Raw genomic sequence first — 22736 nt, forward strand, 5'->3', positions numbered from 1 at the left:
CAAGAGGGTGGAAGCCCCACTGTCCTCTATGACCTCACATCTGAGGTCACACAACGGGGCATCTGCAGAATTCTGTTGATCACATACTTCAGCCCTGACTCCATGTAAGAAGGGACTGCTTCACAGTGTGGGAACCAAGGGCTGAGGTTCATCAGGGGCTGTCTTGGAGGTGGATGACCAGGGAAAAGAAAGGAGGGAATTCCTGGAACAACGTCCTCCCAAGCAATGGGATCTAGTACAAAGGAGAGAATAGGAACATCCCAACCAGCGATAGCATACAGGCGCAGCTGCAAGAGGTTGGGAAGGTGTGCTATTTTTGTTGTTGTTGTTGTTCTACTTCTGATTTTTTCCTACTTCTCAGTGAAGTAGAAAACAAGGTCATAGGTCAAGAATGAGGACTGGGAAGGAGGTTTTGGAAATTCATCAGTATTTCAAGTTTTCCAGTATCTCTCAAGCAATGCAGTGGTCGTTGTCACTAAACATTGCCTGGTCATATTGCTAAGGAGGAAAGAAAAACACCTTTTTGGATCATTGTTGTATTATAGGAGGCATGGTCTGGGTTTGGGGAAAGTAAAAGAAAAACCGAGGAGTCATTGTTTTTTGTGTTTCATTTTAAATACAGTGATTTTATTCCTCTTTGACCTCAAGAATTTTCTGTGTTTATAGCATGGAAACTTTTAAGTTTTAAACATCCTTTGGTTTGCAATTAGATTATTTTGTTACTCCTACTTACAGAATGGAATAAAACACAGATAATTAAAAGTAGATATTGCAAATATAAGACACATTCTTTTCCTTACCTGATCAGCCTAAGACCACCAGAGATAAACCTGTGGACTACCAAAGTCAGGTTCACTGACTCTTGCCATCTGGGGACATTTCACGAGAGAAAAAGAGAGAGTAATGATGGGATTTTGCAAGAATGACATTTAGGTGTAATGTAAATGAAGCAGTATTTTTTTTTTCCTTTGGCCGTGCTGTGTGACATATGGGATCTTAGTTCCCCAAACAGGGATCAAATCTGAGACCCATTCAATGGAAGCATAGAGTCTTAACCACTGGGCTTCCAGGGAAGTCCTGAAGCACTGTTTTGATGGTCTCCAAGCAAAGTTGGACTGTGTGTAAAGGGGTCACCATCAGTTACGGCCTGTGAAATAGACCTGTGATTCTGTTCCTTGGAAACGAAGTTAAGAGAGATGTCAAATGCTATGTCCAAGATTGCCGTGCAAAACTCTGCATATGGACCACAAGTCAAGGCTACTACCCTGTGATGCAATGACTAAACTCCTTCAGACCAGACTTGGATATTTCATCTTACTGAAATAATTTCAAAAAGAAATGCTCCTGATAGTCCATGATTTCAGAAAGTAAGATTTTTCAGTATTAAATTCATGGCCACTCCAAGAATTGCATTGCTATGACACTTTATGGCTGCAGTGTGTATTTGGAAGAATTACCGTTTTCTGATAAATTTGCACCTGGCTTTACCTGAAGTTCAGAACCTGGATTGGTGGATTGTAAGGAAGATGCTTATTCTTAGTCAAAGAAAATTTTTACTTTTCTCCAGAGGATCTTTCCGATCCAGGGATCGAACCCAGGTCTCCTGCATTGCAGGCAGATTCTTTACTGTCTGAGCAGCCAGGGGAGCCGTATATTCTGTATTATTATAATTTACTAAATCTCAAAATCTTTTTTTTTGATGGTTAAATGTAGTTTAATGATGTAAAAAAATGGCAGTAACCTATATCTTCAGCAATAGAAAAAGGTTAAGTAATTTTATATCTATGTTATGAAATATTATACAGCCATTAAAACTTTATGTGCCTCACTTCTATTATGTATAAAGAGGTTATCTCATTAGGTTGTTGCACAGATTAAATGAATTAATATGTGTAAAGTAAAGCTCAAAATCTTGGTGCAAATGTCATTCTCCCTTCCTGGGTACTCTTGGTCAAGACACTTAAAGGGTTTGTACCTCATATTTTTAATCTGAAATATGAGGAGGTTGAAGAAATTCCTTGCCAGTTGGTTTATGAAATTAGACCCCTTTTATGTTTAATACTGATGTTACAATGCCTCTGGCACTATGTTTATAAGGCCTCAGCATCTGAGTTCCCACACCATCCCTCAGCACATGCCAGTCCCTAAAAGGAGGCCTCCCAGGTGATCACAGTGCCCATGTGACACTTTCATCATCTTTTCTTGTTCAGTTTCTCCAGGCTAACAGCTAGCAGCATCCAGTTGTCTGGGGAAGACCTGCAGTGTCTGTGACGGATGGGATGGGCACCACACCCATGCTCCCATTGCTGCAGCTGCCCAGGCATGGGACACTGTTGGTTCAAGAAGCTCAGAGGAAGCCCCTCCTCTCAGGAAGTCCTCTGGGCCTTGAAGCAGTTCTGCTCCACTTCATTCACCTGGCTGAGTCGCTTCTGCCTTCTGGGCCTCATCACTTGCCCACGATCCTCAATGCTTTGAACAAGTAAGCAAATGAAACAAAATCAAAGAAACAAATCAACCGATAATAGCAATAATGATAAAGAAAGGATGTCTATATTCCCAGAGATCCAGCTCATTCTACCTTGCGTGGTGACTGATCAAACCTCAATATCTAACTTCAGCCTACAGATCACCTCATCTTTGTCAGAAGCAAAGGACTTGCCTTGAGTGTGAGTAGTCAAAGGGCTGGTCTGCTGATCTTTCTAGAAACATGGTAATGGCATGGTCCAGGTAATTTAAACTCTCTGTGTTTGGAGATCAAAATCTTCTCCTAGTATCACATTTAATTAAAAGTTTTATTTTATTTATTTATTTTTTTATTTAACATTTTTTATTGACTATAATTGGCATACAACATTATGCTGGTTTTAGGTGTACAACATAATGATTTGACATTTACATACCTTATAAAATGAGCACCATGATAAATCTAGTAACAGTCTGCCCACATAAAAAATATATTACAATATTGTTGACCATAATCCTTATGCTTTATATTGCATTCTGGTGATTTATTTCTTATATAAGTGGAGGTCACATTTAATTAAAAGTTTTATATTGATTTTACTCATCAAAAATATAAAGTTTGCTGAGTCCAATCTTATCTGGGATAAAGTAATCTTTAACTGCCTGCCAGTGAACCCACATGGGCTCTTTTTGCTTGCTTGTCAGCGTGAACATTTTTTTTTCATGTTTATTTATTTATTTGGCTGTATCAGGTCTTAGTTGCAGCACTCAGGATCTTCGCTGGGTCATGCAGGATCTCTTGTTGTGGAGTACGAGCTCTCTAGTTGTGGCCTGCAGGCTTTAGTTGCCCCTCGGGATGTTGGTTCCCAGACCAAGGATCAAACCTGGTTCCCCTGCATTGCAAGGTAAATTCGTAACCACTGGACCACCAGCAAAGTCCTGTGTGACTGTAATTTTTCCTCAACATTGTTTCCAGTTGATGAATTCATAGGATGAGAGGGAGGTAACATAATACCTGTGGTGGAAGGACATGGGAACAAGGTCATGGGGCAGCTGATGAGAACTGGTAGTGGCGTGGGGGGAGGCAGAAATGGAGTCAGATATGAAGGCAGGAGAGAAGGTCACTAAAGGGGCCCTAAAAGGAAACCTTCTGGATGGTGGATAATTACATTAATGCTAACTAATAATTACTGAGCATTTACTATAGGTGTTTACAATAGACCCTTCTCTTCATTATCTTGTTCAATTCTTGGACCAACTGGGTGATGCCATTACTGCCTCCATTTGATGGATGAGGATGCTGAGCAAAGTTTGAAAAGTGACCTCAGATTCACACAGAGCATCAGTAGCAGTGCTAGTTCTCAAGTCAAAATCTCTCTGATATCATTGCTTGGGTTATTCATTTTTAATATGCTTTCTAAAATATTATGACATGGATGCCTCATTCTGACCTCTAAAGAGACCTGAAACATGCATCTAAGTATCTGAGCAAGTAAAAAACTGTAATGCATCTATACAGCGTGACATGTATGTTCAAAAATTCTCTAAGCTGGCTTCATCCACCGCTGATCAACTACAGCTTTACTCGCTTTGTTCCTGACCTCAGAGCTCTGCTAATCTGACTCTGTTCCCAATGTCTTTATACTTTTCAGGTGGATGTCCCATTTTCAAACTTAACTTATCAATTTCTCCCTTATCAATTTGGGAACCAAAACCAAGAGTAAGAGGCAGCTCTACAGCTCACATTATCACAAGAAAAAGATGAGATGTGTTTGAAAAGAACTGTCAACAATAAGCTATGGGTCTGGTAACTTAGATGGTAAAGAATACACCTGCTGTGCAGAAGACCTGGGTTTGATCCCTGGTCAGGAAGATCTCCTGGAGAAGGGAATGGCAACCCACTCAGGTATTCTTGCCTGGAGAATTCCATGGACAGAGGATCCTGGCAGGCTACAGTCCATGGGGTCACAAAGAGACTCACACGACTGAGCAACTAACACTTTCACTGATATGGGAAGCTTATGAAAAGAAATTTATAGTGGATATAGCAAACCCATTTCTGGATATGTATTAGAAGATGAAATCTATATCTCAAAGAGATATCTACTCACTTGTGTTCACTTCAGTGTTGTTCACTTCAGACAACCTACATGCCCATCAACAGATGAATAGAGAAAGAAAATGTGATATAACAACATTACTATGCATTTATTATAATGGAATATTATCATCCATAAAAAAGAAGGAAATCCTGCAATATGAGGCAACAGGGTGAATCTGGAGGACATTATGCATAGTGAAATAGGCCAGTCACAGCAGGAAATAAAGGGCATAATCTCACTTTTATGTGAAATCTAAAAAAGTCAAAACAGAGAGTAATGTGGTGGTTGCCAGGGTCTGGAGGTTGGTGGGGGAAATGAGGAGATGCTGGTCAAAGGGTTGGAAGTGTCAGTTTGAAGATGAATAAGTTCTGAGATCTGATGTATGGCAGAGTGACTATCTTTCACATAATATTGTATATCTGAAAGTTGCTGAAAGAGTAGATCTTAATCATTCTCACCACACACAGAAATGTAACTGTGTGTGATGATGGGGTGGGAGGTGATGGAGTGTTAATTAGCTTGATTGTGGATCATTTCATAATGTATGTATATCAACTCACCATACTGTGGACTTTATATATATATGATTTTCTTTATAACTCCATAAAGTTGAAAAAAGTTATCATGAAACTTTACTCCAATTAAAGTAAAAACTTATTAACACAGGCGGCAAATCCAATATGAGGACACCACGTAGATCCTTTAGTGTTGTCTGACTCTGACTTGGTCTTTCTCCCCATGTGCTGTTAAGAAGGGAGAACATGAACTTTGATTTAGGGTTTAGTGGGATCTGCTCTTTTAAGTAAAAGCTTTATTTAGTGCTCAGATTCTCTTAATAACATAAGAAAACAGTGTTCAGTTGATCAAATCGCTGTTCTTCCAATGCAGGAGTTGGGGGGGAAGGTGAGGCTTATGAGATGTTGGGGACCTGGAGGAATCAGAGCCTTAAGGGGTTGTGTCTTAGGAGATTATTTAAAGTCTACAGTGTGGTCCAGGTTAGGGACATGGAGGAATCAGAGCCTTAAGGGGTTGTGTCAGGACCCTCTGTGTCCAGGACAGTGTCCCACTTAATCTCTGTTCCCTGTGCTGGCATTCCCAGCTCAGATGTGACTTTTGCCTTGAGCGCCATCACTTCGTGGCAACTGTCAACATCACCGATGTCAGCCACATTGCTAAATCGGATGACTAATTCTTGGTCACTTTTCCAGTGACCCTTCAGCGGTACTGTCACAGTGATCTCTCTGATGTTTTTCATTGACATGTCTTCAGAACATCACTCTTCCTGGTTTTCCTCCCATAATCTGAAGGCTTCCTCAATCTGCTTGGATGGTTCCTCATTTACTCCTGAACTCTTGATATCAGACCCATTAAATAACACAGGGAACTATACTGAACACTGAGTAATAACCTACAAGGGAAAAGAATCTGAAAAAGAACAGACATAAATGTATGCATAACTAAATCATTTTGCTGTACACCTTAAACTAACACAACCTTGTAAAACAAAGACACTTCAATTAAAAAAAAAAATGACCAAAATCGGAGAGTCACCAAAATATAAATAGGGTATGTAAGTTGAAATCATGAAATCCATGCACCCTGAAAGTCAAATATTAAAAACAAAGAGGAAATCACAAAAAATAAAACCAGTAATTCAATCAAAAACTGCAGCAGTGACCAGACTGCTCTTCTGATATCCAGTCCCACATTTCTAACAGTTTCCTTTCTTTTTAAAAAAGTCTTTATTAAATTTGTTACAATATTGCTCCTGTTTTATGTTTAGCTTTTGGGGCCAGGAGGCATGTGGGATTAAGATCCCTGGCCAGGGATAGAACCCACACCTCCTGCATTGGAAGGCAATGTCTTAACCACTTAACCAGGGAAGACCCTCTAATAGCTCCCTTGACCTCTCCTTATGAGCATCTGAGAGAAAACTCAAAATTACCCTAGCTCTGCCCTGCTCATAAACTCTTCCTTCTCCATCAGTGGTAGCCCCATTGTTCACGTTGCTCAGATGAAAAATCTTGGGGTTCTGAGACTCTGCTAGCTCATGACCTTGTCTCTTGCTCCAGAAGGGGGAAACACATCAGGATGTTTTGCTCTTGAGCTCTTGCCTTTTTGTGATTTATGACCCATTCTTTGCTCTTTTAACACCCACTCTACTATAGCCCATAACCATCTTAAAATGAGCAAAAATTCCTCTGAAAGCTAAAGTTCTAGATAATCTCATGGTAAAATTACACACACTTTATAGTTTGAAGTTTTGGCTGAGATGACCTGTTTCATTAGAATCAATAACATGCATAAATTGTCTTTTATAGATGTTGAGCAATAATGTTAACTGTTCACATTTCCATGGCCTCATTTGCATCATCCATGGGGCTTCAGATAGGCTACCCACTTAGGTATTCTTGGGCTTCCCTTGTGACTCAGCTGGTAAATAATCCACCTGCAATGCAGAAGACCTGGGTTCGATGCCTGGGTTGGGAAGATCCCCTAGAGAAGGGAAAGGCTACCCACTCCAGTATTCTGGCCTAGAGAATTCCATGGACTATACCCATGGGGTCTCAAAGAGTCGGACACAATTGAGCGACTTTCACTTTCACTTTTTTGGGGGGTGGGGTGCTTCAGATTCAGCATATTTGAAACATTATCCTTTCAGTAAGGGACACCTCTGCTGTTTGCCCTTCTTCCAGGAATAGTACGCCTATCCTTCTTGGAATTATTCCTCTCTTTTCTCTGACTTTGTGATTTCCCTGAGCATGGCTGTTCTCTTATACAAGTCTGCCCCACTGACCTCCTTTTGTTGGTTCAGGGGTATCATTCTGGCCCAACCTAAGCGAGGGGTAGGGCTGCAAAACCCTCGTGACGATTGCTTGATCTTTTGTATGGCACAGGGCAGTTGATCAGATTCCTCTCTTAGAATTTTTTAACTTAAAAGCACAGAGAATAAAAGGTAGAGAGTAAAACTGCCTGCCTTTTACTCTCTGCACTTTCAAGTTCAAAGAGAGAGACAGAACCTGGTTCAGAAATAGAGACAGAACCAATGAAGAGGGAACCCAGGGAGCTGTATGGTGGCCACGTTGCCAACGATGGAACGCAGTCTGTAGTGAGAGGACAGGGGGCCAGCATCCACAGAGACGCACAGAGGAAAGGCGGGCAGGTTCTGCTGACAACCTGACAGGCCAGTCCCCGGACTGAGCTTTCCCTGAGGCCCAGCTGTAGCTCTGGCCTCTCAGCAGGTATTCATGGAGAGTCCCATGCTTTATATTTCAGAGTCCCATTGCTAGCCAAAGGGAGAAAAAGGCCTTTATTTCCTATACGATTGGGAGGGATGTTGAAAGAGCTAATATGATCAAAGAAATACCTGCATTACCCAGGCCTCTGCTTATGCCTGGAACTCACACCGTCCATTTGTCACCTCTGCTTGTCTCAGCAATTGAGTTGGTCTCAACTGAACTTCATACAATTATACTTTTTTCTAGGTTGTTGTGGAAAAGGGTTGCTTGCTGCTGTAGTTGTTCATTCTTCCTAGACATTTCCCCAAAGACAACAACTCCAGGAGAAAGTCCCTGCTGGATGTACTGGAAAAGTCTCCAGAAGCCCTGATTGGCACGCTCAGGTCTTCAGACCACCTCTGAGCCAGTCGCTCTGGAAAAAGTGTGGGCACACTGACTGGCCAGCCCTGGCTTCTTGACCGCTCCTATGTCTGTGAGTAGATCAGAGATGCTGTACTTAAAAACTGGAGACTTATTAGAAGGGTTATGAGAATGCATTCTGAGAAGACAATTGTAGCTACCACTGTCCACTACCCCATTGCTGGGTCAAGGCTTTCTTTGATTTCATGCAACAGAAAAAGCTTTTTTTTTTTTTTTTTATTGGTCTTAGTTTACTTGTTTTATCTCGTTTGCCATCAAGAGTCTGACCTCCTCTCTGTTTTTCATTTTATGTGCCTCTCTCCCAGCAGGATGCTGTTTACCAAGCCACCCTAGTAGGAGATGTGGGAATCTTCTTCCATTTCTTCTTATCCCTCCCTCCCTTTATCCAAAAATGTGGGAATTATCCTCCATTTCTGCTTATCCTTCCCTCTCCGTATTCAATCAAATATCCTACATTACCTCTAGCTATGAAATGTCTCTAAAAATTTCTAGTTCTGAAATGTCTCTAAAACTAACCTCACAGTTCCATCCCTGTGGTCTCAGCTACTGTTCATGCCTTCATCACCTTTCAGTAGATTTGCCCCTTTCATTGGTTTCCTTACTGCTAGTCTTTTTAATAAAAAATATAGTGACTTTATTATTTATTTATTTGGCTGCACTGGGTCTCACTTGCATCACTGGGCTCTTCTAGTTGCGGCAGTGGAATCTAGTTCCCTGACCCAGGGTCTAACCTGGGCCCCCTGCACCGGGAGTGTGGAGTCTTAACCACTGGACCACCAGGGAAGTTCCTTACTTCTAATCTTATTTCTTTGCCTTCCATCATCCATCTTACTGTGAAAGTAAAATGATCATGTCACTCCCTGAATAGAGTTTTCTCTTGGGCCCATTGCCAAGAAGTTAAAAACTCCCTAGTGACGCACTCAGGACCCCTGTAAACCTGTGTTGAGAATGTCTCACTGGGGCTTGGTGTTCGAGTCTCAGCATCAGCTCCTAGCTATACATCCTGTACCTTGGCTGGTGTGTTATCCTGTTATCTTGGGTCCTATTCCTTTCAGGCATCACTGCCTTGGCACTGAACTCTAGTCTCATAATTCAGTGTCTCTTTTTGGCTCTGGGGATTCCTCAATATCCTCACTCCTTCTGTCTTTGATATCTACCATGTTCCCAAGCATGATATTCTCTATAAATAGCTTAGAAAGATTTTAAAAGTCTCATAATTCCTTGACTCAACCCAGATACTCTATATTAGAAATATTTTTTGAAATGAACTCCTGGAGAGTCTGAAGCAGGTGGTTTGCAGAAGCAGGACTTTGGCAAACACCATGCTTTGGTGTCTGCTTTTGCCTGCTCTCCGGTTCTCTGATGCCTCTTCTTCCCATTGACTGGCTTTCCTCCTCTACTTACTCCTGAGACCTCTGACTGGTTGACTTGACTTTGGAATCTCTTCAGATTTACATTCTAGTCACCTCTGCTCTGGACCCTGGAGCCATCAGCCAAGGATCAGTTATTTCAACCACTGAGCTCTTGTTTGGCTCTTATGATAATTCCACAACCTTGGATTTATTCTATTTTTCCTTTATCATCCATCCTTCAAACTCTAGTTCAAGTCTAAATTACTTTTCCTGTCTACTTTGGCTATGTCTCCAGCCATAAATTCTCCTGACTTAGGGGCCCAAATGGGCTTCCCTTGTAGCTCAGCTAGTAAAGAATTCACTTGCAATGCAGGAGATCCCAGTTCGACTACTGGGTCAGGAAGTTCCCCTGCAGAAGGGGTAGGCTACCCACTCTGGTATTCTTGGGCTATCCTGGTGGATCAGATGGCAAAGAATCCACCTGTAATGCGGGAGACCTCGGTTCGATCCCTGGGTCAGGAAGATCCCCTGGAGAAGGGCATGACAACCCACTCTAGTATTCTTCCCTGGAAAATCCCATGTACAGAGAAGCCTGGCGGGCTACAGTTCAAGGGGTCACAAAAGTCAGACATGACTGAGCGACTAAGCACAGCTCAGGAGCACAAATACTAGATAGATAGGCAAATTGTCACTAACCCTTTAAAAATATCATAAAGGCTCACGTTAGTGGTAAACTTCAGCTGACAGGAGACTGTACTTTTCTTCCAAACTCCATATTCAGTAAAATCATGTTGTTTGAGATTGAATTTGGATATTTACACCAACTGCAGAAATCAGCAAATACTCAGAAAATGCTACTCTGCCCAACCCCGAGGGACTGGGAAACATTTTCCAGCATACCCCTGTTTTCAGAGCAAGACCAAGCGGTGGGAGTCCTGGTGCCAACCTGGACTATCTGATGCAACCCTTGCAGGAAGAAGTGTGCACCATGAGCGCACAGGTGTACTGAGCCTAGACACGTGGGCAGTTAGTGGTCTCTGGGCCTTGGGGAGTAGAAAAGTAAACCCCTCATATTGCTTCAGACCTGTTCACCTCCTAGATAGGTCCCTCTCAGGTAATGGCAACTACGTTTACACATCATGTAAACTATCGGTACAGCAAGTTCCTCATTCATAAAAAGGGAAAGCTAATAACATTAATCTCGCAGATAAAAACAAAACAACCCCCAGAGTGATCCTTTTCCATCATTTTTAGACTAAGTTCACTTCTCAGCTGAAAACTTTCCAATGGCTATTTCCCTAGAGTAAAAGCCAGCGTTCTTACAGTGGCCTTGGCCTTGCTCTGAGCTGTCCTGGGACATAAAACCCTCTCAGTCAATCCAGACTGAACATCCTAGCCATCCTAGAATGGAGTGACTGTGGGGAATACAGTGGAATTATTAAAACAGGAATAGGTGGGAATGAAGATGGAGACACTGAATGCATGCGGGGCAGGTTTAAGTGGTAAGGAGCAGAGGAGGAGCAGGTCAGGAATTCTGTCCAAAGCAAATCAAGTAAAAGCATGATCTGTAATGGGCACCTTGGAAATGGGCCTGCTATGAAGAAGGCAAGAAAATATCCCCAACTAGTACCTGCAGAAAACCTGGCAACCTTCAATACTCCTTAGTTCTAGGTAGACGTGGGCGAAGTGTGGTCTGGCTTTGTTGTGGAGTATTCAAAGTTAGGAAGTCTGTGCAGGTCTGGACAAAAAGTATTTCCAAATTGCGTGGTATGTAGAACATGCTCCACTAATAATATTGACCTGCTTCTCTCCTAGAAAAGCGAGTAGGAACTGAATGTTCCTTGGGAGCAGCTGGGATGGGTCTAGGGTTAGGGCGAGGGTTAACACAGTAAAGAACTAAACAAGGGCACTTGGGAGAATCAGTCTCAGTCCAGCTCATGGATAATCTTCTTTTTCTTGAGGCAGAAAACACCTAGGCCAAGAACAAATATCCTACGTGTTATCTTTAAAGTCTCATCTTGATAAGGTGGGGATTATAAACCAAACATGCAGATAATCAAAGAGAAAACAAACATAAAAACTGATATTTAGCTTGTTCAGTTTAGAAATATTGCACTTGAGACTTCCCTGGTGTTCCAGTGGTCAAGACTTTGCCTTCCAGTGCAGAGGGTACATGTTCAGTCCCTGGTAGGGGAGCTAAAATCCCGAATGCCTTGGGGCCAGAGAGTCAAAACATAAAGCAAAAGCAATACTGTAACAAATTCAATAAAGACTTTAAAAAAAAAACTTAAAAAAATTCCTCAAACCAAAAAATCATTGTATTAAGTAAAAGATCCTACAACAAAATCTACCAGATTTCGCAGAAGAATCAGCATGAGATCCTGTCTGTTGTCTTCAGCCTGGCTTCATCTTCTATCTTTTCTTCTTTTCTGGTACTGGTCTATTGATTCTGTTCTGGTCTGGACACGCACCTTTTGGGTTGGTGTCTGATCCCTGAGCTGCTTGTTAGCCTGTATCTCAATACTCTTATTATAACTTGGCTGTGGTTTGTCTGCTGGCTAGATCCTATGCTTTTGGTACCCAGTGGTGCAGGAGACTCTCACACTATCATCCTGCTGAAACCATTTACCATAGATTGGGACTTGAACCCAGCCCAAATCCACAGTACCTGGTTGCAGGACCTAGTGAAGCTCAGGTTCTTGATGTCTGATCACAGAAAGAATTCAGTGAGAGACAAAGTGGTAGGTATAAGGTGGATTTATTCAGACTCAGAGAGAAGCGCACTCCATAGACAGTGTGGGTCATCAAAGAGGGGGAGTGCACAGCAGTCTCAGAAGGTGGCATGGTTAGTCTTTAGAGGCTGGGTAATTTCATATGCTAATGAGTGGAGGAATATTCCACCTATTGTGGGGAAGGGGTGGAGATTTCCAGGATTTGGGCCACCACCCACACCTTGGTCTTTTAACAGTGCCTTGGAACTGTCACGGCCCTCCGGCTGTGTCATTTCACTTGCTGACTGAGGATCAAGGTCCATCTTGGTCCCATTTGATTCTAATCTGTTTATGCTGTGCCCTTGGGCTATGTCATTCTTTCAGAAGCTGTGCCCTGCCTTGTTCCCTCCTGTTACATTTCCCCGCTCCCTTTTGTCCCCTGCATCCACTCCATCCTGGTTTCTTCTAGATCACGTCCTTGGGTTAATCCAGGTTCTCTCAGAGATACATTCACAGAGATAGACTCTGCAAACATCTCACTGCAGGATAGAAAATTCCATCACAGAACATCCAGCTAGCAAATAAAAGATTCTGGAGTGCTGACAAGGTCAAAGCTTTGTCTTGGAAAATTTGTTCCTGCTGAGAGTTGAGGACTTGGTGAAGAATCATTTCTGCTTGTATGCAGTTGAGACTGTTGGTTCCCACAGAGTTCCTGTAGCTGGTGTGTCCTTCCCCAGCTGCTTTGAGTAGAGGAGCTCAAGCTAGATGACAGCTTCCTCCTGAGAATGGCCCTCACCCTTCCTTGGCTAGTGGAACCTGGCTCTCCCAGAGAGGCTTAGGACCTACTCCTCCCTCCCCTAGCAGCCCACTTGGATCAGATTTCAAGAAAGATGCTTCTGCCTTATAATCACCACACATAGTCCTCTGCAAAGGTTGTGGGTCTGTGACTTTGTGACTTTGTGCTGATTGTGTGCTGTCAATTAAAATGATCCTCCCCCATCTTTATATAAAATCTACCTCATGACTTGGATTTTTTTTTTTTCCCGTCAAGTCAAGCATTCAAACCTTTCTCTAACTCTGATTAGGGAATTATTTCCAGATGAGAGCTCTGATACATCTTCTGGGACAAGCTGTCAAACCCACACTTCATCAAGGGTGCCTCACCCCAGTAATGATTTGCATCTTTGGGAGGTAATGTATCTTCAGACTTATTAAAAAAAAAAAAAAGAGGTAGGAGGTGGTGTGTGAGTCTCTCTCATCAAATTGCATTGATGTGAAGCTCGAGACAGAGGTATTGGATTCTGTTTCCATAGCAACTGCTTCACTGCTCAAGGGGAAAAACAGGACAGCAATTGAAGTCTGTGTTAATAGCAGCTCTAAAAATAATCGGTAATGTGTTGAAATCAAGTGAAAGACCCAGAAAGCAATAGGTAAAAATTACAGCCATGCAGGATGGGGTTGAAAATGAGGTGTTGTGCAAATACTGTCACAACTACAATATGCTTTAAGAATTACAGGAATAGTTGGTAACAAATACATGTTTGAGGCAATCAACTATTATTTTATTTGCTCATTCATTCAGGCAACTATCCAATCTTGATTTTATGCCAGCCACTAGATAGCATCTGAAGGCACAGAGGTATGTCAGGACTGTCTCTCTTACAGGCTCTCACGGTTTTATGGGGGCAATAGATGGTGGTTAAAATGGATGTTTTGTCTGTCTCCCAATACCAGTCTGTTTCCCACCGTGTAGCAGCCAGAAGATTAAGGATTTGTATGGGATTGCTATCACATGCGGCTCTAGGGACAATTGAAAGTCTTTTGCTTCAGTTATTGGTTCAGCAGTGAGGGTGTAACCCTACATGGCACCATTTTAACTATGTTGATTGCCTTCTGCGTGAGGCTCAGGAATCTTATTTGGTGCCGTGCTTATAATTATTTTTTTTCACCTAGAGGTAAAAGAGGGGTCATGGAGGGTCTATTGCTCCAGGAAGCCACCCACTTGGTGATCAGCCTGAGCATGTCAGCTGTTGACAGAGGCAAGGCCAGGATAAGAACACAGAAACACGGCCAGACGTGACCCAACAGACCGATGGCCGGCTCTACCCTAGCTGTTCTGGCGATGGCAGCCAAGACAATTTCTCTTTTGTAGATTGACTTTTTGTAGAATTTTGTAGCTTGAATTGAGTTTTTAGGTTTCTTGATGCCTGCAAACAAAAACAGCATCGCACTAGTGACAAATGACAATATCATGGAATCAGTAAAATATTGGAAACAAGCGGGGGGAATGAGAGACATAAAGAGGAAGAATAAATCAGGAGGAAGTGACAACTAGCTCCATCTTGGAGAAAGGAGTATAGGAAAGATCCAAAAGTGTCCTCTGTAATGAGGTAGAGAGTTTCTGTCTGCATAGTTGCTGATGGTTGCTAGAGAAACGGGCCTCTCCTAACCCAGGCTGAGTGCCCAGGGCGGGTGCACTATGATCCCCAGGGAGCCGGAGCCCAGGCACCCTTCACCTTCACTGCCCATTGTGGGGATGAACATCACAGCCCCCGTTCACAGCAGCAACTTGACCCCAGGATGGAGGTCCCCCTCCAAAACCGAGGGGTGTTTCTAGGCTGCGGGTGGGGAAGGGGGTGCCAGTAGCATTATTTTTCCACTTTTCCTGACTTCAGGTTCATAGCCACTGGTGGACTAGTGGCTAGGATTCCTGGCTTTCATCCATGCTGTGTGTGGTGCATGCGAAATCGCTTCACTTGTGTCTGACTCTTTTCAGTCCTATGGACTATAGCCCACCAGGCTCCTCTCTCCATGGGATTCTCCACAAAGAATACTGGAGCGGGTAGCCATGCTCTCCTCCAGGTGATCTTCCCCACCCAGGATCTAACCCGTGTCTCTTGTGACTCCTGCATTGGCAGACAGGTTCTTTACCACTAGCTCCACCTGGGAAGCCCCTTTCATTCGGGCTACACAGGTTCAGTTCTTGGGCAGAGAACTAAGAACTTACTTCAAGCCACCACTCACTGCTGTCTCCCTGAGATCAGATGGAGGTCACCCTCCAAAGCCCGGTGGTGTGTCCGAGCTGTTGCGGTGGTGGGGCCGGGGGCGGGGTTGGGATGGGGGTGGGGGCGTTGTTGCCAGCGGCACTATTTTTGTACTTTTTCTGACCCCTGGTTCACAGACCCCTAGACTCCATTGAGTACCAGGCCTTTATCTTTGACCCGGACATCATGCAGCTTCCTGCTTTCCTTCAGGTCTGCTCTCTACCTCCACAGTGGAAAGTTGACCAATAATTTGAGGGAAGTGTGAATGCAGATTTAAGAGCAACCTGTCCGAGGACCCCTATCCTCAAAGCCCAGCTCCTTTGGCATTACAGACTCCATGTCTCTCTGAGCCTGTAAGACTTGTGCCTTCTTCTGGAGCCCTCGTCACCCTGGCCACAATCTGGAAGATGCCCACAGGAGATGTCTGAGGTCACTGGGGTACCCCATGTACTTCCCTTTCCAAGGATTCCCACTGCTCCAATCCGCTTGTGCTAACTCTCCAAGGCCTTCATTTTACCACTAGCGCCACCTGCCTCATCCTCCAAGGATTGCTTATATGTTTCTCCAACTTTCAAAGTTATTTTTTGGTAGATGATTTTATTCAGTATAAGCTACATTGTCGGGCCCAGGGTTCAAAATTGTATCCATTGAATTTTAATTTCTATAATTTCTTTAATCATCTCTAAATGTCACTTTAAAGTTTCTTTTAAATATGCGCTTAATCATTTTTAATCTTTTCTTATTGCCTACTCACTTTGCTGTCTTTTAAACACTTTTTGTATAGTGCATACTAAATATATGTTTGGATTCTAATTCTAAAATTTCTCTCTTTTTCTTTTTAGTATTGGTGATTTCTTATATTCACCTCATATGAACTTATATCCATTTGTGGAAACTTTAAATTTGAGAGATGTTTCATTTTAGAGAAGTTGCAAACAGTGGATCCTCTGCTTTTCCTTATTTATTTTGGGTCTAGATTTAAAACACAAAGGCCTGTGAGAGTATCTAGCTTGACATAATGCTGAAGCAGAAATTATACAATTTAATCTTGAATTGTGTTCCCTATGAAAAACTTATAAAAGTGATAGAAATGTTTAGTGATGAACTTAGATTCACTCAGTTTCTCAGGCAGTTAAAATCTTTAGCTGCTGAAATCCATGCTCATCTTTTAAATGTTTTATTTATTTAAAAATTAATATTTTAGAGGGAAGGTTATTTACATGTTAGTTAAAATTAAACTCATTTTAAAAGATTTTTTTTTCCTTAAGGAAAAGGACAATGTCTTTTTCCCAAGGTCCAATAAGTGAATACATAAAAATAAGCCCCTGTTTGGTTTGAAATTTATGACAGATTGGCAGCTGAATTATTGATCAAACTAGAATGAATAATCTATAAAACTAATCAAAGCAGTCTAGCTCAGTCACTTGGCAGATGACAAATTTGGCCTGATTAGGATTGTCGTGTTTGAGGCTGTGTGTAGGCGGGATCAGTTTGACTGTGTTGGGACAAGACAGGATGGGAAAAATTTAGATCTGAAGCCAGATGTGTCTGTTAGGTTCGGGCAGGTCCTGAGGTGGTGGCTGAAGAAGAGGTGGAGAACCGATAGGGTGAAAGCTCCAAAATAGAGTCTGGCCTGGACAGTGGGATCCCATACTCCTCTTGATGGGGGCACCATTGACTCTCCTTCATGACTATGTCCAAAGAGACTTGACAGCTACTGCCGCAGAGTAGCTACTCCAAAAATATTTTAAATAAAAAAACAAAAGACTAATACAGGAGCCTAAAAACATGGCAACAGGCACCTCATGCTCTCATAACCCCTTATAAGTGTCTCTATAATAGGGAGATACCTGCCTGGAGAAAAGACATGTAAAACCGTCCAACAAATGGTGACCCCTCACCTGAGTTCTGAGCAGATGGGTGTGATCAACTTGAACCTCTTTCTGGCCATGATAAGTAAACATTCCTAAGGTCTTCTTTTTTTTCCCCCACTATAGTGTCCTGGTAAAGACCAAGCTATGGTCTTTATGCTAAGGGCTTTTATGTATGAATTCATCCAACCCTAAGGAAAGCAACCCTAAGGAAAGCTATTATTAAGAAGAGTAAAATGAACATTAAGCTATTATATGTCTACTGACATCATTCATTATTGTTCTGGTAATGTTGCCAGGGGTCTAAGCAGCCTGAAGATGTCAATTTACCTGAGGAGAAGTCTGTCCATGTGTGATCTACACACAAGACTGTCTATGACAAGTGCCCCCTGCCCATGGCCATCACATTGCTAAAGAACCTTGACTGTAGCCTCATGTGGTTACCACAGACTCATTTTGAATAAAGGCAAAAATTACCAAAGATTTGAATCCAAAACAAACCAGCAGGATGTACCTGATTATCTTTAAGTCCTTTGCTAAGTGTAGGATATAGTGAATCAAATTCCGAATAATTTGCTGTGTTAATAACTCAGTAAGGCTAATGACTGTTGAATCTGAAACTAAGTGCTGATCAGTGTTTTACCCACTGCTGTTTTCTTGCAGCCTCCTTAGAGAATGCTCAGTCATAAGCATCATCCTTGCTAGAAAAAGGGAGCAGGTGAATAAGCCATGACTTCTTCTGGGTATTAAGCACTGTACTAAGTGCTTTACATACATGTAATATGTAATTTGACTGTTGGCATAACCCTTGAACTAGATACAATAATCCCAGTTTTTCAGATGAGGAAATTGAGCAAAATGAAATTTCTTGGTGTCTTAGTCCAGGCCACTATCACAAATTAGCATAGACTGGGCAATTAAAACAACACATGTTTCTTTGTCACAGTGCTGGAGGCTGGGAAGTCTGGGATCAGGGTGCCCGCATGGTGGGACTCTGAGAGCACTGTTACTGGTTGGCAGGGGGCCATCTTCTTTGTGTCCTCACATAGCACAGGGCAGAGGCAGGAAGCAAATTCTTCTGTCTCTTCTTTTTATTTTATTTTGTTTATTTGGCTGTGTCAGATCTTATTTGTAGCATGTTCCCTGACCAGGGATTGAACCCCTGCACTGGAAGTACAGAGTCTTAGCCACTGGACCACCAGGGAAGCCCCGTCTCTTCTTCCAAGGGCACTAATTCCGCCAAGACGGCTTCACTTTCACGATCTCATGACCTCCCGAAGGCCTGGACACCATCACAGTGGTCATCAGAATTTCAACATGTGAATTTTGAGGGGACACAAATATCCACAGCACTTGCCAAAAGCACCTCACTGAGATAAGAGTATTTTGTTTACAGATTCCTCAGCTCAACTGAATTCAAGTGCAGATTTCCTGTCATCAGCTCTATTGTCTGGTTATTTCTATATCCAAGCAATTAGTGCAAAGATAAAGCAAAGAACCTTGCCTTTGAGCTGGTGATGACCTCAATCAAGGTTGTTTTCATCCCCCAGAGAACTGCAAAATGATGTGCCTGCTTCACCAAAGATTTCCTGAGGGGAAATAATTGGGATGTGTTATATTTAGAGAAAAAACATGTTCGTTCTTAGAAAAATATTTGATTTTCTTCTATGTGTTATAGCGCTTTGTATCTGTTCATCTTTTTAGTTTCAGAATCCATTCCAGGCTTCTCACCAAAGTTTTCTGGCTTATGATTTTTGGCTGCAATACATATTATGTGGCCATGGGAACCTGAGGCCTGCTTTTTGGAAACCAGTGTGATTTTACCATAAAAGGTGTCTTTATGGGCATAGAACTGGTGCTGGCCCGAGGAAGCTTTGAGTTCTTCCTGCAATTTTCCTCAGTCCCTCCACACCCAGCCACGAGGGCTCCTGGTTTTCATTTCATGGACTGTGAATTGCAGTCTCTCTCAAATTTTTCCTTTCCCCAGTGTTTATACAGCATGACCTTGCTTTGAGAAAGGGGCTTGGATCCAGAGGGCTGGGTGACTGACTGGGCAGATATGTGTATTAACCTGTTCTGTCTGTTCTAACCCAACAGATTAAATGTCGAGAAGGAAAAAGAACACTCAAAAAGGGAGAAAAGGTAAAGAATGACTTTGCATAATGTGGTTTTGAGTCTTCACACAACTTTTTTGTTTCCTTTCTTTCCTCTATTGACATTTTTCCTCTCTTGACATTTTTCCTCTCTTCCTGGACTGCCTAGTTCTTTTGAGGGTTCGTCCATCAGGGCAATGGTTCTCAAACATAAGCACGCATCAGATTATCTGGAGGGAGGGCTGGGTTGAAGCGCAGTTGAACAACTGTGCTTCTAATAAATTCCCAAGTGAAGTGGTAGCTGCTGGTCCAGGGCCAGAGTCTGAGAACCACTGGTCAAGGACTGTGCTTTATTATCTGAATCTTTTCATTCATTCATTCATTCAGTGTTTAGTGAGACATTACTGAGTCTTGGACACACCATTCCCCTGACAGAACCCAGTTTTAGGGACTGGTATTGTAACTGAAAGTAGGGTCTGGCTCAAAAGCCAATAAAGAGGCCAGGTTGGTAGAAAGGAAAGTTTGCTTTACTTTGGAAGCCAGCAATGAGTGGGAAGGGTAGTGTGCATGCTCAGTCACTCATTCATGTCCGATTCTTTGCGACCTCACAGATTGTAGCCTGCCAGACTCCTCTGTCCATGGGACTCTCCAAGCAAGAATACTATAGTGGGCTGCCATGTCCTCCTCCAGGGAAATCTTCCCAACCCAGGGATTGAACCTACATCTCCTGCACTGCAGGAGGATTCTTTGCCATCTGAGCCCTGGGAAGGGTGGACACCTGTCCAAAGGCTGATCCCACCCCCCATCCCCCTACTGACAACTGGGGGCAAGAGCTTTCATAGCTGGGGGTGGGGGAGTCTACGTGCAGAAACAGCAGAGTCAGCTCTAACAGTCATCTTGAAATTGGTCATCAGTGGTCTGATCAGTGTCATCTTGATTGTTTTAGGTACAGTTAATGTTCAGTTCCAGGGTCTGTTCCCATTTCCTTGAGGCCAGTTCTTGGAATTGTGGCAGTTTATGTCATGGCTACAGTCTGGTCATAATGTAGTTCACTTTTTCTACCTGGTGGGTGTTTCAGTACCTGCAAAATAGCTCACAAGATATGACTCTGAATATTATCTATAGCCCCTGAGAAGAACTGAAAGTCCTTGATTTTGCTTACTGACTACATTATTATTATTTGGTCTCCTTTGACTGTTTTTCTTTGCTTCTGACTGCTTTTCTCACTTCTCTGATCACGCTTATTCTTTGGCTAAAGATTTTTTCAAAGACAGAAGGTGGGCAGAGGACATGGGGGGCAAGGACCATAGAGTCCTTGCTCCATTTCGTTATTTAGTGAGTCTTTAACAAATGTTAATTTGTTGTGCAACCTACATTTCCGTGAATCTCGGCAGTCTGGGAACCAAGCATTCTTTGGTGGGACTGACTCCAGCTGCACTGATGCTCCCCATCTCCTGCATGAAAGCAGACCTCCGGCAGCTCTCAAAAAGCACTATTTGTGCCACAGGGACTTGTTACCTATGTGTTTATAAACCCGGTCAGTTCTGATCACCGCACGCCAGTCTCTCTCCGGGGTGTTTTCTCTGAGGAGCTGCTTACAAGGGCCTCACTGCCCAGCCTCCTCTGCCCCTGCCGCTGCCTTCTATGGTATCCACACCAGGAGCGCCAGCCCTCTGTGTCCCACACTGCCAATGTCTGGAAGTGGGAGCGGGGAGGGGGCAGCTCCCTGACCCTGCACTCTGTCTTTTACCTGGAAACCAACCTGTACTGCCAGAGCAGAATGTCTCAGAATAAAACCTCCCTCCATCAGAGTTTGCCTGTAGTTCTTTCCTGGGGCTTGAACTCATAGGGTCAATGGGTCGGAAACACGACACCCACACATTCTGTCTTCTCTCATCCAGTTTTTCTATCTGTTCATAACCACGTGTGTGTGGTTTGCCACATGTGTCTGAATCATCATCGGGAGCACAACTGATTCTCATAACTACTAGATAGAAATGCAAAAAGGGACCTCAATTCCTCCTGGTCTTATTTTCCTGTACTTTTAAGGTGTTCACTTATGGCTCCATTTCTAACGTGGCAAATTTAATCTAGGATTGCCAGGGGCCTTCCTTCCTTTAAGTGTACTCTGCCTGCAGCTTCTTTCTTTTACAGCAACTTGCCGTAGGGTAGGAGAGAAGTGATCCTTTGTCCACACTAGGTTCTTGCAAGGAGCCTAAGGGTAGAGACACAGACCGAAAACCACTGCTGCCCAGGACGTTTGGTCCTAAGCCACCAAGGACCCAGGGCCAGTGTGTCTGTCTGTCCTGGCTTTCTTCTGTGTGGCCTGGGAGTGTGGGCAGGAAGCAGAGAATTGAGGCTTTCAGCATCCACAGTTGAAACAAAACTTAGTTGTCTAGACTGGGGCTTTTAAACGGAACTTACCTCCAACTTACCTACTTTTTCTGTTCTTCCACAATGACTCTGGGTGTCGTTGGGTTTTAAAACTATAAAACACATGCTGATTATTATAACATGCATGGTTTAATGGTGGCGGTTTAGTGTCTAAATCATGTCCGACTCTTGTGACCCCATGGACTGTAGCCTGCCAGACTCCTCTGTCCATGGGATTTCCCAGGCAAGAATATTGGAGTGGGTTGCCATTTCCTTCTCCAGGGGATCTTCTCAACCCAGGGACTAAACTCGCATCTCCTTCATTGTAGACGGATTCTTTACCACTGAGCCACCAGGGAAGCCTATGACATGTGTAAATCCTCTAATTATTCAGAAGTGAGATGACAACCCTATGAATATCTGTTATTGCAAACAGATGTCAAATTGATCGAAGTACATTTCATCTGCTTCCTGGAAACACTGCACAGTTTCTGATCATCCTAACACAGTTCAGTTCAGTTCAATTCAGTCGTTCAGTCATGTCTGACTCTTTTCGACCCCATGAATCGCAGCACGCCAGGTCTCCCTGTCCGTTACAAACTCCCGGAGTTTACTCAAACTCATGCCCATCGAGTTGGTGATGCCATCCAACCATCTCATCATCTGTTGTCCCCTTCTCCTCCTGCCCCCAATCCCTCCCAGCATCAGGGTCTTTTCCAATGAGTCAACTCTTCACATGAGGTGGCCAAAGTATTGGAGTTTCAGCTTCAGAATCAGTCCTTCCAATGAACACAGAGGACTTATTTCAGAGACATTACTTTGCCAACAAAGGTCCGTCTGGTCAAGCCTATGGTTCTTCCAGTGGTCATGTATGGATGTGAGAGTTGGACTGTGAAGAAAGCTGAGTGCCGAAAAATTGATGCTTTTGAACTATGGTGTTGGAGAAGACTCTTGAGAGTCCCTTGGGCTGCAAGGAGATCCAACCAGTCCATCCTAACACAAACATACTCTAAATAAATGGAATCAACATTCCTAGGGAGATGAGGGCAAAGTGACTGTTGTGGGGGA

The 22736-nt window shown here is 43.1% G+C and overlaps 1 long non-coding RNA gene across 4 annotated transcripts; it reads left to right on the plus strand.

Moving 5' to 3' along the window:
• Window positions 1–57: 57 nt before the first annotated feature.
• LOC110127814 (uncharacterized) lies at window positions 58–21106 on the plus strand. Of its 4 annotated transcripts, XR_011490641.1 has the most exons (5): window positions 58–305; window positions 2211–2479; window positions 2561–2727; window positions 19300–19344; window positions 20690–21106. It is a non-coding gene; the product is annotated as an uncharacterized lncRNA (long non-coding RNA). The 4 variants fall into 4 exon arrangements; XR_011490638.1 differs by having other exon boundaries at window positions 2211–2727; XR_011490639.1 differs by having other exon boundaries at window positions 2211–2666.
• The last annotated feature ends 1630 nt before the right edge of the window (window positions 21107–22736 follow it).

Source organism: Odocoileus virginianus, chromosome 12 (genome assembly GCF_023699985.2).
Source record: "Odocoileus virginianus isolate 20LAN1187 ecotype Illinois chromosome 12, Ovbor_1.2, whole genome shotgun sequence".
NCBI lineage: Eukaryota > Metazoa > Chordata > Mammalia > Artiodactyla > Cervidae > Odocoileus > Odocoileus virginianus.